Here is a 17,704-nt window from a genome sequence, read left to right on the forward strand (position 1 = left end):
ATTTTTTCTCCTTAAATTTTGATTGATTTATTAAGGGAGAATTTAAAATATTGAGGAAACCAATAGCCTAATGGGTTGCTGCAGAGAAGAGAATCCAGGCCAAGAACTGATGATTTAATTAACTCCTCCCCCACTTTAGATTTATCAGTTTAATAATTGTCTATTTTGTGTAAATATAACAGTGAAACTAGAAAGGCCCCTACAGATTAATACTTTACTGTCTCAACATTTAGAGTGATAATCTTTTATAGAGGACATTCCCCCAAGTGTCATTTACTGATGTGATGTAGTGGAAGGAGTCAGACTTGTCTAAATTTTGTAACTACAGCTTATTTTCTGTGTGATCATAGGCAGGCCTCCAAATCTGTACCCTTATGTCATATGGGGTGTTAATACTATCCGTCTTACTTGATTTCAGGAAGTTAAAGCAGTTTATTGGCGGTAAAACCCTAAAGTGCTCAGCAACTGAATGCATTTCTCCTTCTCCTGCTTCCTTACTAACAGTGTGGCGGGACTGCCAGTTCTGTCTGAGAGAAAGGCCCTGTTTTGTGAATTTACTTGACCATATTAAGCAGGTGAATCAGGTAGTAGTTATTACAAAGTGATGATTCGAGTCTGAGGGTGAATCATTTTTTTTTTTTAAATGAAGCTTCCTTTAATGCTATAAAATGTTATTTTATAGGGTATTAATACTATTGTGTTTTGCCTTGTTTTCATCTTTAAAGAAACAAGTTCCGCTAGATCATCTTAGATCCCAGTAGTTCTAAAATTCTTCAATTCTGACATTATTTCATGTCTGGACTGATTTATTATTTCGCTGACGTTTGAGCATCTTTTTGTAAATGAAAATATGTTTATATTTTAATGTGCTCAAGAGTATTTCGTTTCATTTTTTTAGAGACAGGATCTGACTCTGTCACCTAGGCTGGAATGCAGTGGTACAGTCATAGCTCACTGCAGCCTTGAACTCCTGGGCTCAAGCAGCCTTCTTGTCTCAGCCTCCCCAGTAACTGGGATTTCAGGCATGTGCCCACACCTGGCTCAACATTATTTTAAACATTTTTCTCTTCAGTGATAACTAGACTTATATATGGTAGTCCTAGGGAAATTATGCCCTAGAACAGGCTTCCCCAAACTACGGCCCGCGGGTTGCATGCGGCCCCCTGAGGCCATTTATCCGGCCCTGCGCCGCACTTCAGGAAGGGGCACCTCTTTCATTGGTGGTCAGTGAGAGGAGCACAGTATGTGGCGGCCCTCCAACGGTCTGAGGGACAGTGAACTGGCCCCCTGTGTAAAAAGTTTGGGGACGCCTGCCCTAGAATGTCTGATAAAAGTGAGATACAGACATTGGCCAGATAAATTCATGGCATAGATTGTGAAAGTAGTTTAAAAAAATGGAGTAGTTTATCAAGGTGGTTTAATCTTCACTGGATATCTTTAGATATGTTTCTTTTGCTGGGGGATGGTTTGATTGTGGTCCTAATTGAACAAATGGCAAAGGAGTAAATGACCTTTTAAGCCCTTTGTAACTTTGTTCTGTCCATTAGTAATTGTAAAACTCCTATTAAGCAGCCTATTAAAAAGTGAACTTTGGTTTGAAATCTTTATTCTTTTAAATATCCTTTTGGTATGAAGCTGATTTTAGTAAATACTTTTTATCGTTTTCAGTCATGTCTAAGTATTGTTTTGCATTTAGTAGAGAATTTAATGCTTAGTTGCTGACCCCCAATTGTATTTACTTTCCTATTATAGAACTCTTTAGAATGGTTATTTTATAGACATTTATCAAACATATGTGCCTTGCATTTCAGGTCAAATAGCACATCAAATGATACACGATACATGAATAAGATCTGGCCCCTCTCTCAAAGGAGGTTACATTTCAATCTGTGCTTAAACTAGTTTTGGTATACTTACTCTTGACTCTTGTGTTTTTTAAGGAAGTTGTCTCCAAAAACAGTATGTTTTATTTTGTATTTTCATACTTTTACGTGTTTGAGGGACAAACAGTGTAACTTTATCGTTCCTTTATTCTCATTTATTCCTGTGTCTCTATGAATGTCTTTATACGTCAGTATTCTTTTCTTTCTGATGTTTTCGCCTTGCCATTTTTCCTTGTTATTTGACAGTGGGAAGAGAAATGAATGAGAGAGAGAATCAGTAGTGCCATTTTTTTTTTTCTGACTACTTATGTAAGAATGTGGATGACTGTGGTATTTAACATATAATTCCTGTTTTTTTTTTTTTTTTTTCTTTTTTTGAGACAGAATCTTGCTCTGTTGCCAGGGTGGAGTGTAGCGGCGTGATCTTGGCTCACTGCAATGTCTGCCTCCTGAGTTCAAGTGATTTCCCTGCCTCAGCCTCCCAAGTAGCTGGGACTACAGGTGCATGCCACCATGTCAGGCTAATTTTTTGTATTTTAGTAGAGATGGGGTTTTACAATGTTGGCCAGGATGGTCTCGATCTCCTGAGCTTGTGATTTACCCGCCTGGGCCTCCCAAAATGCTGGAATTACAGGTGTGAGCCACTGCACCTGGCCAATTCCTGGTATTTTTATACTAGTATTTTTCCTGCATTATTAGATGTTATTTGAAGTCAAGAATAATATGTTGGTAAACTCCATGTGGCCTTTCATTGTTTTTTACATATACATAGGTTATTTGCTAAATGTGGTAGGTGCTGCTAATTAGATTGGATGATGAATGGATGAATAAATAAATATGATAATAAATTACTTGTTCAAAGACTACTTGAGTCTGTGTGTGGTGACTCTTGCTTGTTATCCCAGCACTTTGTGGTGGGGAGCAGAACCCTTGAGCCCAGGAGTTTGAGACAAGCCTGGGCAACATGGTGAGGCCTCATCTCTGTAAAAAATACAAAAATTAGCCAGACGTGGCTGCACGCACCTATGGTGCCAGCTACTCAGGAGGCTGAGGTGGCAGGATTGGTTGAGCCCGGGAGGTCGAGGTTGCAGTGAGTTGAGATTGCATCATTGCACTCCAGCCTGGGAGACAGAGCCAGAGCATGTCTCAAAAATAAATGCTTCATAAAATAAAGTAATATGAAGCAGATGGTTTTGAAGGGTTTTATGTTGTTCAAAGCACTATGGTATTTAAAAACAAGTAATATTTAATTACATAGGCAACCAGAACAAAATATCTATTTCTGTTAATAAGCCTTTTATGTTTATTTTTAGATTAGCTGGGTAACTTTAAAGGAATTTGAGGCAGTGAAGTGTAATGAGCTCGGAGGACAGGCTCTGAGTTTGACACATCTGGGTTCAAATCCAGGCTCTATGGCAAATAGTTTAAATTTGTTAAAGCCTCAGTCACCTTCCCTGTTTTTTTTTTTTTTTTTTTTTTTTTTTTGGGAGACAGAATCTTGCTCTGTTGCCCGGGCTGGAGTGCAGTGGCATGATCTTGGCTCACTGCAACCTCTGCCTCCCAGGTTCAAGCAATTCTTCTGCTTCAGCCTCCCAAGTAGCTGGGACTACAGGTACACGCCACCCCGCCTGGCCAATTTTTGTATTTTTAGTAGACTTCCTCTGTTAACGGTGGATAACTGTTACAGTTGCTTTGTGTTATAAGGATTAGATGAGATAATGGCTAGAAAACCATTTTTATCATATTACTTGGTGGGGAGTAAGCATTCAATAAATGTTGCTACTATTATTTTTGTGCTAAAAAGGGTATTTATGCACTTAAGATAAAGTTTATAGTTTAAGCTGCCATCTTGAGACATAATAACAGATGATCCACATTTTCTGTCCTTTGTAATGTTTTAAAGTTGCCAGGAGAATTTAGAACATGAGCAGAAATGACTGTGATGGTTACTTCTGCGAAATATTTAAGCTCTTAGAACCCTATATTAATATCTAGATTCTTCTGTGTTTATGAACAGTTTTTTTGTTTCTCAAATATTTGAGAAGTGATTTATATACATGTAAAAAATAAATGAAAAGACTTCCTTGCTACATACATTCTTCTGTAATGTCTGGGTTTATGATTAAGTTGTATTCTTTATTATTCATGGCAAACTGTAGCACTTGAGAATACTGCCCAACATAAAGAGATGGGAGGTATTTTGATTTTCAAAATTAACTATTTTGTTGATTAGCACTCACATAGTAGGTTCATTTATTGAGCTTGGAACATACTTCAAGATGCATTGATTTGAGAAGTCATGGTTATGCAATTAAGTTGCTTTTATTTATAGCAACCATTGTATGACATAAACTGGACCTGGTGATTTGGAGACTTTTTTTTTTTTCATTAAGCATATAAAGCCTAAACATATTGTTAAAATTCATTGTGGTACAAAATCTGAAAATAGAACTTGATTTGTTGTTTTGCTTACCACTGTTCTAACTAGTGTTATTAATAGTTCACTTTGCTTTAGTGCAGGTTACTCTGGAGTTTATAAATAGGTGTCTACTTTCAGGAATTTACAACTATTAGGAGGAAAAGGAACAATATGAGAAAAATACGGCAGTGTCAGAATGAAAATAGTTTAAAGCAGAAATTATTTTCTTAGCCTTGTATGTATTGTAAGTATGACTGAATTAGATTGACATTCACATAAAATTAGTTTGAAAAAAATATTTTCTTCCCTATTTAAAAACCATTACTGTGGAGACAAAAAAATAATAAATATTATGATTTTATTTGTAAAAGGAATTACGAGTGATGTCCCTGGTAGGATCGGGTTCTGGATACAAGCTAGCTTTTCATTTTTTCAGTTATATATCTTAGTCTTGGCATGAGATTAAAAATTCAGGTATCTTGGGAGAGAAAGTGTGTGTGTGTGTGTGTGTGTGTGTGTGTGTGTGTGCGCGCACGTGTGTGTGTATGTGTGCGTGTGTGGTGGGTAATGGTAGATTTAAAGGAGAGAACCAAAAGGTTGGAGATGTAGCTGAGGAGATAGGTTGGAACCATGGCTTTATGTGTTACATTGAGATCTGAGTCATAAAACAGTTACAAAAATAGTTATCTGGGACCAGATAAAGCAGTATTCCTTCTTGGTCTGAGCATGGACTTGGACTAGCTCTTCTCAGTCTGCGCTTAGAACTCTCCTTGAAGATATTATCTGGAGCATTCTGTATATGGCAGCATTGCTGGGTCAGTTCAGCAGTAAACACTGTAAGAAGATTCTCAGTTTATTTTTGAAAACATAATAAACTCAAAATAAGCGAAGTAAAAATATTCCTTACATTGATTCAGTGTTGTATGTGAGGAAATATGTTAACATATGATCACATTTAATTTTTAAAATAACCTTATAATGATAAGTATTATTTTCCCTATTTTGTAGACAGAACTGAGGCCTAGTGAAATTACATGATTTGTCTGAGGTCACAGCTAAGAACTTATGGTGCTTGGATTCATGCCCAGGTTTTTCTCATTTTCTTTTTTTTGAGACGGAGTTTCGCTCTTGTTACCCAGGCTGGAGTTCAATGGCGCGATCTCGGCTCACCGCAACCTCCGCCTCCTGGGTTCAAGCAATTCTCCTGCCTCAGCTTTTGTATTTTTTTAGTAGAGACAGGGTTTCACCATGATGACCAGGATGGTCTCGATCTCTCGACCTCGTGATCCACCCGCCTCGGCCTCCCAAAGTGCTGGGATTACAGGCTTGAGCCACCGCGCCCGGCCTCTTTTTTTTTTTTTTTTTTTTGAGCCAGAGTCTTGCTCTGTTGCCAGGGTGGAGTGTAGTGGCACCATCTCGGCACACTACGATCTCTGCCTTCCAGGTTCAAACGATTCCCCTGCCTCAGCCTCCCAATTACTGGGACTATAGGCACATGCCACCACACCCGGCTAATTTTTTGTATTTTAGTAGAGACGGGGTTTCACCATGTTGGCCAGGATGGTCTCGATCTCCTGACCTTGTGATCTGCCTGCTGCAACCTCCCGAAGTGCTGGAATTACAGGAATGAGCCACTGCACCCAGCCGTCTGTCTGAAATTTTTATGTTGCCTTTATCAAACATAAAGTCGATTGGTGTGGTATACAATTCTAGGTTGCCAACCCCTTACCCACTTACCCCTTGGAAGATATTTCACTGTCTCCAGGCTCCCAGTGTTCCTCTTGAAAACTTAGCTGCCAATATAATTTTTTTCCTTTGTTTATAATTCGTCATTTCTTTTCATTTTAAATGTTCTTCGGTCTTACTACATTGTCTCTAGGTGTGAACTTTGATTTGTTTTAAAACTGAAAATTACTGTCTTTTGCCAGTTTTGGAAAGTGCTCGGCCATTATATTTTTGAATTTTGCCTTTTCTCCTTCTGGAATTGATAATAAGACACATATGATTGATTTTATGTTCTGCATTTCTTAATCTTATTTACTTATTCTGTCTGTATATGCTGCATTCTGGTCAGCTTCTACAGCTCTGTCTTCTGGTTTATTGATTCTCCTTTCATCTGTGTCTAATCTTTTGCTTCCTCAGTCCACTGAGTGTTTTTCTATTTCAGTGACTGTGTATTTTAATGCCAGAAGTTCTTTTTGATTATTTTTCAAATAAGCTTATTTATTTTAAAATTTCTTGTCCTTTTATCTTTAAATGTACTTATTTTACAGTAGCTATCTAATATATTATCAAGTGCTTTAGATAAAGGCCTTAATTTTACTCTATGTGGTATTAATTCTCCCTCATAGTGGATTGTTTTCTTTGTATCTTGTAATTTTAGATGTAAACTCAGTGGAAATAAAGTGAAGCCTGGGTAAATGGTATGTCCTGTATTTTTGTGATTGTTTCTATGAAGTGCCCAATGGAGAACTGATGAGTAAATAAACAATTTTAGTATGTATAATGGGATACTACTCAGCAATAAAAAGCATTACTGATACATATAAGGGCATAGTTGACTCTCAAAAGCATTATTCTAGGTGAAGGAAATCAGGGCACATACTCTATGAGTCTATTTATTTTGCATTCTAGAAGTGACAAAACTGCAGGCATACTTCAGAGATCCTGGGGCCTTGTTGCAGACCATTTTGGTAAAGCAAGTATTGCAATAAATCTAGTCACACAAACTTTCTGGTTTCCCAATGCATATAAAAGTTACATTTATACTATACTATAGTCAATTAAATGTGCAATAGCATTACATTAAAAAAATGTACATGCCTCAATTTAAAAAGACTGAAAAAACAATTTTAACTTTTATTTTAGATTTAGGGGGTACATCTGCAGTTTTGTTGTATGGGTATATTGCATGATGCTGAGGTTTGGGATATGAATGATCCTATCACACAGAGAGTGAGTATACTAACGACAAGATAGTTTTTCATCCCTTGCCTACCTCCCTCCCGCCTCTATTAGTTTCCAGTGTCTGTTGTTGCCATCTCTATGTCTAGGAGTACCCAGTGTTTAGCTCCCACTTGTATGTAAGAATATGCGGTATTTGCTTTTCTGTTCCTGCATTAATTTGTTAAGGATAATGGCCCCCAGCTACATCCATGCTGCTGTAAAGGACATGATTTTGTTCTTTTTTATGACAATGTAGTATTCCATGGTATATATGTATCACATTTTCTTTATCCAATCCACTGTTGATGAGTACCTAGATTGATTCCATGGCTTTGCTCTTGTGAATAGTGCTGCAGTGAACATACGAGTGCATGTGTCTTTTTGGTAGAATGTTTGGTTTTCTTTTGGGTACATAACCAGTAATGGGACTGCTGGGTCAAATGATGGTCCTGTTTTAAGTTCTTTAAGAAATCTCTGCTTTCTATACCAACACTGTGTAAGTATTCCTTTTTTGCTGCAGCCTTGCCAGCATCTTTTGTTAAAAAAGACTGTATTGCTTTGGGAGGCCGAGGCAGGTGGATCACGAGGTCAAGAGATCGAGACCATCCTGGTCAACATGGTGAAACCCCATCTCTACTAAAAATACAAAAAAAAAAAAAAAATTAGCTGGGCATGGCGGTGCACGCCTATCGTCCCAGCTACTCGGGAGGCTGAGGCAGGAGAATTGCTTGAACCCAGGAGGCGGAGGTTGGGTGAGCCGAGATCGCACCATTGCACTCCAGCCTGGGTAACAAGAGTGAAACTGTCTCAAAAAAAAAAAAAAAAGGTCTGTATTGCTAAGAAATGCTAACAGTTATCTGAGTCTCAGACAGTCTTAACCTTTTTACTGGTAAGGGGTCTTATTTTGATGGTTGCTGACAGATCGGGGTAGTGGTTGCTGAAGGTTGGGGTGGCTGTGGCAATTTCTTTTTCCTCTTCCTCCTTTCTTCTTCTTCCTTCCCCTCCTCTTCCTTTCTTCCTCCTCCTCCTCCTCCATTCTTTTTCTTCTTCTCCTCCTTCTTCCTTCCTCCTCTTTTCTTTCTTTCTTTCTTTTTTTTTTTTTTAAGAGACAGGGTCTTACTCTGTCACCCAGGCTGGAGGGCTGGAGTATAGCGGTGTGATCATAACTTACTGCAGCTTCAAATTCTTGGATCCAAGTGATCTTCCCACCCCAGCTTTTTGAGTAGCTAGGACCACAGGTGCATGTTACCACATTAATAATTAAATTTTTTTTTTTCTTTGTAGAATTGGCATCTTGTTATGTTGCCCAGGCTGGTCTTGAACTCCTGGCCCCAAGTGACACTCCTGCCTTGGCCTCCCAAAGTGTTGGGATTACTGGTGTGAGCCACTGTGACTGGCCCAGGGCAATTCTTAAGACAGCAATAAAGTTTGGTGGATGTATTGATTCTTCCTTTTGTGAAAAAGTACTCCACGGCATGTGATTATACTGTTTGACAGCATTACCCACAGTAGCAGTTCTTTCAAAATTGGAGTCAGTCCTCGCCAAACCCTGCTGCTGCTTTATCAACTAAGATTATGTAGTAATCTAAATCTTTTGTTATTATTTCAACAGTGGTCACAAGTATCTTCATCAGGAGTATATTCCAGCTTAAGAAACCACCTTCTTTGCTCATCCATAAGAAACAACTTCTTATCTATTCAAGTTTTTTTTTTAATTTTAATTTTTATTTTGTAGAGATGGGGTCTTGCTGTGTTGCCCAGGCTAGTCTTGAACTCCTGGCTTAGCGATCCTCCTGCCTTGGCCTCCTGAAGTGTTGAGGTTATAGGCGTGAGCCACTCTGCCCTACCCTGTTTGTTTTATCATGAGACTGCAGCAATTCAGTCACATCTACAGGCTCCACTTCTAATTCTAGTTCTCTTGCTATTTCTACCACATCTTCAGTGACTTCCTCCACTAAAGTCTTGAAACCCTCGAAGTCATTCATGAGGGTTGGAATCAATTTCTGTAACACTCCCGTTAGTGTTAATGTTTTGACATCCTCCCATGAATCACAAATGTTCTTATTGGCATATAGAGTGGTGACTCTGTTTCAGAAAGTGTTCAATTTACTTTAACCAGTTTCATCAAAGGAGTTCACTATCTATGGCACCTGTAGGTTTACAAAATGTATTTCTTAAAGAATAAGATTTGAAAGTTGAAATAACTCATTTATCCATGGGCTGCAGAATGGATAAGCAGGTATGAAAACAGTGTTTATTTCCTTGTGCGTCTCCATCAGAGCTCTTTGGTGACCAGGTGCATTGTCAATGAGTAGCAATATTTTGAAAGGAATCTTTTTCTGAGCCATAGCTCTCAAAGTTGGGCTTAAAATATTCAATAAGCCATACTGTAAACAGATGTGCTGTCATCTAGACTTTGCTGTTCCATTTATGGAGCACAGGCAGAGGAGATTTAGCATAATTCTTAAGGGCCCTAGGATCTTCGTTCTAGTAAATGAGCATTGGCTTCAACTTCAAGCTGTCAGCTAAATCAGCCCCTAAGAAGAGAGCCAGCCTGTCCTTTAAGGGTTTGAACCCAGGCCTTCACTCCTCCACTCTAGCTAGGAAAGTCCTAGATGTCATCTTTTGCCAATAGAAGGCTATTTTGTCTACACTGAAAATCTGTTGTTTAGTGTAGCCACCTTCATCAATGATCTTAGCTGATTCTAGAGAACTTGCTGCAGCTTCTGCATTAGGACTTGCTGCTTCACCTTGCCCTTTTGTGTTATGGAAAGGCTTCTTTCTTTCAACCTTATAAACCAATCTCTGCTTGCTTCATACTTCTGCAGCACCCTCACCTCTCTCACCCTCATAGAAATGAAGACAATTAGGGTCTTATTCTGGATTAAGCTTTGGCTTAAGGGAATATTGTGGCTGGTTTGATCTTCTGTTCAGACCACTCACACTTTCTCCTTATCAGCAGTAAGGCTGTTTTGCTTTCTCAATATTCATATGTTCACTGGAGTAGCATTTTTAATTTCTTTCAAGAACTTTTTCTTTGAATTTACAAATTGGCTCTTTGGCCCGAGAGATCTGCCTTTTGGCCTGTCTCAGCTTTCAATATGCCTTGCTCACTAAGGTTAGCAGTTTCTAGCTTTTGATTTCAAGTGAGAGACATACAGCTATTCCCTTTCACTTGAACACTTGGAGGCTATTGTAGGGTTCTTCATTGACCTAGTTTCAGTATTGTGTCTCCTGGAAAAGGGAGGCCTGAAGAGAAGAGAGACAGGGCAAAACAGCCTATTGGTAGAGCAGTCAGAACATAGTATTTATCAATTAAATCACCTTGCTATAGGACATGGTTTGTGGTGCCCCAATACAATCACAATGGTAACATCAGGGATCACTGATCACTCCATAAAAATGGAGAAGTTTGGAATAGTGTGAGAATTAACAAAATGTGACACAGAGACACAAAGTGAGCACCTGCTGTCAGAAAAATGGTTGCGGCAGACTTGCTCGTTCATGGTTGCCAAAAATCTTCAAACTGTAATTTGCGAAGTGCAGTAAAGTGAGGTGCGGTAAAGGGAGGTGGGCCTGTGTAGTGATAAGGGAACAGGAGAGTGCATGGTGAGAGTTGGAGGTCAAATTCAAAGTGGCGAAAGGGAGCCTTCTGGGGTGATAGAAATGTTCCTTACCTCTATTGTGGTGGTAGTGGTGGTTATGCAGTTTATCACGTTTTCAAACCTCATCTACTTGTACACTTAAAATTAGTGGATTTAATTATATGAAAATTATATCTCAATAAAGCTGATTTTTAAAAAGCAGGCAGAACTCATCTGTGGTGTCAGAATAGTGATTAAAGTACTGACTGAGCGGGATAGAGGATCCTTCTGGGGAGTTGGAAGTGTTCTGTATTTTCAAGTGGGGGTTGCCTGGGTGTACACAGGTGTATATGCACAGGGTAAAAGGTCATTGAGCTGCACACTTAACACTTGTGCACTTTATTTAAGTTATATACCTCGATAAAAATGGAAAAGGTTTTAAAGAAGGATTAGAATATAAAGTTGAGAAAATCGCCAAGAGAGTAGAGCAAAAGGACAGAGAGATGGAAAATAGGAGAGAAAAACTAAGAAAATCAGAGGACTAGCCTAGGAAGTCTTAATTCCTGGATAAAAGGCATTTCAGAACAGAAAAAAAGAAAATAGAATTTTTTAATGAAATAATTCAGAATATTTCCTAAAATTGGAAGACATTAATTTCTACATTGAAAGAACTGCAAATAGACCCATTTCAAAGCACATCATCAAAAATTTTAGAAAACACATGTCAAAGAAAGGATCCTACAAGTTTCCAGAAAAGGGGAAAAACAAGTGGTATAAGCAATTTAAATGACTTCAATCTTCTTAACCTAATATTGAAGCCTAAAAGGCATTAAGGAAATGCCATAAAAATTGTCAAGGAAAATTATTTGCAAACTAAGATTGAGTAGCCAGTCAAACTCTCATGGAGGTATGAGGGTAGAATAAAGATATTTATAGACATGCATGGTTGCAAAAATTTTATCTCCCATTTGTGGAAAGTACGTTCCATAAAGGTAAGGGAGGGAACCAAGAAAGAGAAAGACATGTGATACATAAAAAAAGGACTGCATAGAGGAGGCAGAAGGGCTCCCCACGATGTAGGGAGCTACCAAGTTGAACAGCCTTGGAGGATAGAAAGGGATAGTGTTTTTCTCCGGAGCAAAGGTCAGGTTTGCTTACAGCCTTGGAACATACAGTATGTCCTTTTAGAACAAGGGGTAGGGAAGCATAAAGCTTAATAGATTCAGGTTCTCTAAGCTTAGGCCTCCTCTCCTGTGATTCAGACTACTTCATTTGCAGATGTTACATGGCCCTTTTCAAATTGTCCTGTGGGAACTGGGGCTTGGGAAACTGGTGGGAAAAAAATACCTTGGGTTAGGTTGTCTTCTGGAAGCATTGTCGTTTTAACTCTTACATTTAGGTCAATACTGTAATCCATTTGAGTTAATTTTTTGTATGTGATGTAAGGATTGAGAGTCAGTTTTTGTTTTGAATATGGACAGCCAGTTTATTTCAGTACCCTTTTGCTGGAAAAAATTGTCCTTCCCTCACTGAATTGCTTTGGCACTTTGGTTGAAAATTAGTTGGCCTTGTATGTAGGAATCTATTTCTTGACTGTGATTTCTTTCACTGATCTTTGTGTCTTTATGTCAGTTCCACACTATCTTGATTACTGTAACTTTATAGTAAATACAAAATTATATAGTGTAAGTCCTCTTACTATACTGTTTTTCAAAACTTTTATCTATTTTATATTCTTTTATTTTTCATGTAAATTTTAGAATCAGCTTGTCAATTTTTCCAAAAAAGGCTGCTGGGATTTTGATTGGGATTGCATTGACTCTATGGATCACTTTCAAGACAGTTGACGTCTTACCCGTATTGAGTGTTTTTATTCATAAATACATGCACACATATCTGTTAATTTAGGTCATCTTTAATTCTCTTAGTAGGTTTTAATAGTTCTCAGGTTACAGGTCTTGCACATATTTTGTTAAATTTATCCCTGAATATTTAATATTTTTGAATAATTTTACTTTTTAGTTTCCAATTATTTCTTGCATGTGGAAATAAGATTGATTTTTGTATACTGACCTTGTATTCTGCAGCCTTACACAACTTGCTTATTAGTTCTAGAGCTATTTGCAGATTCCCTAGGATTTTTCTCTACTGATGCTCATGTTTTCTGTAAATAAAAGCAGCTTTACTTTTTTTCCAATCAGTATGCCTTTTATTTTTGTATTGCCTTATTGCACTGGTTAGAACCTCAGTTCTGATGTGGAATAGAAGGGTTGAGAGCAAATATCCTTGTCTTGTTCTTGATCTTAGAGGGAGAGCATTTAGTCTTTCACAATACATATGCTTTGCTAAGCATTCTTAACATGGATTATGTTGATTTTGTCAAATGCATTTTCTGTATTGAGATGATTTATAATGTTTTGTTTTTATTCTCTTAAAATTATATTGATTGATTTTAAAACAAACCATCTTGAATTCTTGGGATAAACCTTACTGGGTCATAATACGGTATCCATTTTACATATTGCTGGATTTGATTAGCTAAAATTTAAAGATTTTTTTGTATCTATGTTTGTGAGGGATATTGATAGGTAATTTTCTGATATTTGTCTGATTTTGGTGTAAGGCTAACACGGACTTTAAAATATGAGTTGGATAGCCAAAAGAACTCTGGCAAAAAAGAAAAAGAAGAGTTGGAAGTAATTCTACCTCTTCTGTATTCAGTTTCATTAATTGATATAGGACTATTCAGATTAAGTACTCTATCTCTTCTTGGGCAAGCTTTGTATGGGACCATCATAGAATTTGTCCATTTCCTTAAGCCCTCTTTTGTCTTTCAGTAGCTCCAAGGTTTGTAGTGATAGCCCTTCTTCATTTTTATTTTTATTGTGTGTGTGTGTGTGTGTATGTGTGTGTTTTGAGGCAGAGTCTTACTCTGTTGCCCAGGCTAGGGTGCCCTGGTGTGATCTTGGCTCACTGCGACTTCCACTTTCTGGGTTCAAGTGATTCTCCTGCCTCAGCCTCCCAAGTAGGTGGGGGTTACAGGTACTTGCCACCATGCCCAACTAATTTTTGTATTTTTAATAGAGACAGGGTTTCACCATCTTGGCCAGGCTGATCTCGAACTCTTGACCTCATGATCAACCTGCCTCAGCCTCCCAAAGTACTGGGATTACAGGCATGAGCCACTGCACCTGGCTTTTTTTCCTCCCTTTCCTGGTCAGTCATTCTAGAGGTTTATTCATTTTATTGATCTTTGTGAAGAACCTGCTTTTGGCTACATTGAAATTTTCTGTTTTTTTCTGTTTTCTATTTCACTGATTTCTTACCTTAACTTTCTTACATTGTTCTGCTTCTTTTGGTTTTAATTTGCTTCTCCTGCTAGATTTTTAAGATAGAGGCTGAAAGCAAGAGTCAGACAACTACAGTCCAGGGGCGAAATCCAGCTTGCCACTTGTTCTTGAATGGGTCATAAATCAGGAATGATTTTCGCATTTTTATAAGGTTGAAAAAAAATCAAAAGAATGCTATTTTGTGACATGTGGAAATTAAATGAAATTCAGATTTCATTGTCCACAAATAAGGTTTTATTGGAACACAACCACACTCATTGTTTACATATTGTCTCTGGATGCTTTATGCTGGATTGGCAAATTTGAGGGGTTGTGACAGAAACCACGTGGCATTCTCATTTTGCACTGCTGTTTCTGAACTGTAATCACTGTTTTAAGTGCCATGCATCACTGTATTGTGACATTTTACTTTATTATCAATGCATCCACATCATGTCAAAATAAGAAAAGATGAAAAAAATAGACTTGGAATGTGATACTTTTAAAGCACAGCGAAGCATGGATTATTGAATTAGATGACAAGGCATTGTATTATATAGTGATGCCATAGCTGTGTTAAACACAGAATACGTTGATATTACCAAACTGTGCATTCATCACAATATTCCCAACTCACAGGAGAGTAACGGTCAGAAAAATGAGAAAACTTAAAAACTAATATCTTATTCTGGTAGAATTTCTTCACAAAATTTGAAAATAAAATTAAGGCTGCAGCCAGAGTAAACTTCCAAGTGGCTCATTTGTTAGCCAAGCAAGGAAGTCATTTACCAATAGTGGATTAACTAAATTGTGTTTGGTTACAGCAGATACAGAATTGTGTCTGGAGAAAGTAAACTTAAGACTGTTAGACTTTTGGCAAGAAGAGTTGCTCAAAGAATTGAGGATATCAACAATCAATTTTAAAACAAGGCAAATGATTTCAAGTGGTTTTCCTTGGCTTTTGATAAGTTGACAGATGTTACCAACACTGCTCAATTGTTTATTTGGAAAGTTAAGGCTGAGTTTGAAGTTATTAAATAATCTTAATGAATAGTGTGTATAGAATAAACTACAGATAAGAATATTTCAAAAAGTTAAGAAAACACTGCGTACAACCTGAATAAATGTAGTCTGCTAAGATGTATTATAACTGATGGTGGTAAAGATTTCTGTAGAATAGAAAAAAACTCAGGTGTACAAATTCATAAAGCTGTGAAAGTGTAAGATGTTTAAAGTCTATTGTTACTTTATTTCTTAGCAGTTATTTTGCAGAGAATATCAGAATCTATCATGTAATATTGAACCAGTAGTGTCAACATTTGTTCTTGTGGACTTAGTTGTTGTCAGTTCCAGGAATTTTTGTTAGAAATAGAGCCTGAATATTCTCACTTGCCCTGCTGTACAGCAGTTTGATGACTTAATAGTTGTGAGGTTTTATTGCAAACTTTTGAATTTAGAAGTGAGATTTGAATTTTTCTGAATGTGAGAAACTGCTGTCAATCACTATTATTGAATGATGAATGACTTAAGAAATCAATTTGTGTTGCAGACTCAATAGTATTCCTTAATGAATTCAACCTGAAATTACAAGATAAAACAGTTCTTGTATCAAAATTAATACTGCATTAAAGTTGTTTCAATGACAACTACTGTTCTTTGAATCACAAGTAATATCAAGTCATTTTATATAGCTTTCTATGGTGTCATAATAAAACAAAGAAGTAAGGTCTGTATTCCTACCCAGTATTGCAATAGGTATGTTTTCTGAGTTCAAACTACAGTTTCAGCAACACTTCTTAGAACATGATGCAAGTGCAAAGGAAATTTCCATTTAACTGTACCGTTGAGGCACTTTTTACCTAACCTTTAATTGGAATGATTAATTTGCAGTTAATTACATGCTAAAAGGTAAATACTAAGAGAAGAGTAAATACTATATGACTACTGTTACACAGTAACAAATTTCAATGTGCATTAGATCTATCCTGTATCCACAGAATACAGGAAAACCATGTAAAATCTCATCTTCAAATTTAGAATGTTAACACAAAACAATATGGTCTTATTATAATGAATCATTATGGGGAGAAATTTAAGCTAGTCACAGAAATTTGCATAAGTAACAAGGAATCAAAAACTAATCACTTCTAAACAATGATTATGCTGAATTGAAATCATATACTTGTGGTTTACTATCAGTTTACAGTAGCACCTAACTGGTACTTTTGAAAAAATACATTTTTAAACATGAAATTTGTTGTATTCAAGGTAAAACATTAGAGTATATGAACATTTGTGATTGGTTTTGGTGATAGGGAGCACTAACTTTGAATCCCAACTGAGTGAAATATTGTCTCCAAAATTCATTCTTCTTAGTCAACTTGTCTTACAAAAAGTTGTATTCCATTATTGTTTCTATAATATTTTGAATTGCATCAATAAGAATTACGGACATTTTTTGTCTCATTATATAAGTAGCTATGTAATATCCTTCATTTGTTAATCCTCAAAGCCTAAAATATTTACTTGTACAGGACAAGTTTGCCACCTTTTCCTTTATATCAAGATATTTTTATCTTTCATGGTTTTGTGTCTATACTTGTGAGCAGGATTAAGTTTTTGTTTCACAATGACTTTAAAGGGAAATAATTTATAGAGCATCTTTGTTTCTACTGGATTTATTAATTACATATTACTCATTATAATAAGACCATATTGTTTTGTGTTAATGTTCTAAATTTGAAGATGAGACTTTTCATGGTTGTCCTGTATTCTGTGGATAGATCCACTGGACATTGAAATTTGTTACTGGGTAAATGTAGTTGTATTGGTCCATTCTCATGCTTCTGTGAAGAAATAATGGAGACTGGGTAATTTATAAAGAAAGGAGGTTTAAGTGACTCATAGTTCTGCATGGTTGGGGAGGCCTCAGGAAACTTATAATTATGGCAGAAGGCACCTCTTCACAGGGCGGCAAGAGAGAACATGGATGCCAACAGGGGAAATGCTGGATGCTTACAGAACCATCAGATTTCATGAGACTCACTCATTATCATGAGAACAGCATGGGGGAACCACTTCCATGATTCAGTCACCTCTACCTGCTCCTGCCCTTGACATGTGATTATTACAATTCAAGGTGAGATTTGGGTGGGGACACAGAGACAAACCATACCATTCTTCCCCTGGCCCTTCCCAAATCTCATGTCCTCAACATTAAAAAACACAATTGTGCCTTTCCAGCAGTCCCCCAAAGTCTTAACTAATTCCAGCATTAACTCAAAAGTCCAAGTCCAAAGTCTGATCTGAGACAAGGCAAGTTTCTTCCACCTATGAGCCTGTAAAATCAAAAGTATGTGGGTTACTTTCTACATATAATGGAAGTACAGGCACTGGGCAAATATACCTGTTTCCAATGGGAGAAATTGGCTAAAAGAAAGGGGCTATAGTACCCAAGTATGAAGTCCAATAGGGCAATCATAAAGTCTTAAGGTTCCAAAATGATTTCCTTTGACTCCATGTCTGACATCCAGGTCACACTGA

At 37.2% G+C, this 17,704-nt stretch overlaps 1 protein-coding gene across 7 annotated transcripts in view; it reads left to right on the forward strand.

The window, feature by feature from the left end:
• Positions 1-17,704, forward strand: part of KATNAL1 (katanin catalytic subunit A1 like 1) — a 99,382-nt gene that overhangs the window by 4,691 nt on the left and 76,987 nt on the right. For 2 of the 7 annotated variants that reach the window (XM_074387894.1, XM_074387893.1), the window contains exon 2: positions 17,131-17,300. The exons of 2 other annotated variants lie outside the window; for them this stretch is intronic. The gene's annotated coding sequence lies outside the window, so the exon portion shown is untranslated. Of the gene's footprint in view, positions 1-8,376; positions 17,301-17,704 lie in introns of those variants that run through there. 3 more of the 7 variants (XM_074387891.1, XM_074387898.1, XM_074387897.1) reach the window with 3 other exon arrangements.

The sequence above is a fragment of the Saimiri boliviensis genome, chromosome 16, assembly GCF_048565385.1.
Source record: "Saimiri boliviensis isolate mSaiBol1 chromosome 16, mSaiBol1.pri, whole genome shotgun sequence".
In the NCBI taxonomy this organism is placed as follows: Eukaryota; Metazoa; Chordata; class Mammalia; order Primates; family Cebidae; genus Saimiri; species Saimiri boliviensis.